Consider the following 277-nt stretch of genomic DNA (forward strand, 5'->3'; position numbering starts at 1 on the left):
TATATATAGATAGATAGTTGACCGTGGATGACGTACGAGGAGAAGATGATTGGAGTGCAATCAAAATAAAACACAAATAAGTTGGTATAACCAATTTAATTGTGCCAACGTGTCGGCTAGAGTTTCTAGCCTTCTTCAGGGCTAAGAACAGAACAAGATAACAACCACAGTAAGTATAGAAAAAGTGGGTAAAATAACTTAATCCAGGAAATAAAATAAAAATGAAGTTATATAATGCAAAGAAGTATGAACACATTAGTTGTTAATAATTTAAAAA

The sequence above is a fragment of the Halyomorpha halys genome, unplaced genomic scaffold (genome assembly GCF_000696795.3).
Source record: "Halyomorpha halys isolate HHAL.00 unplaced genomic scaffold, Hhal_1.1 Scaffold323.1, whole genome shotgun sequence".
NCBI classification, from domain to species: Eukaryota; Metazoa; Arthropoda; class Insecta; order Hemiptera; family Pentatomidae; genus Halyomorpha; species Halyomorpha halys.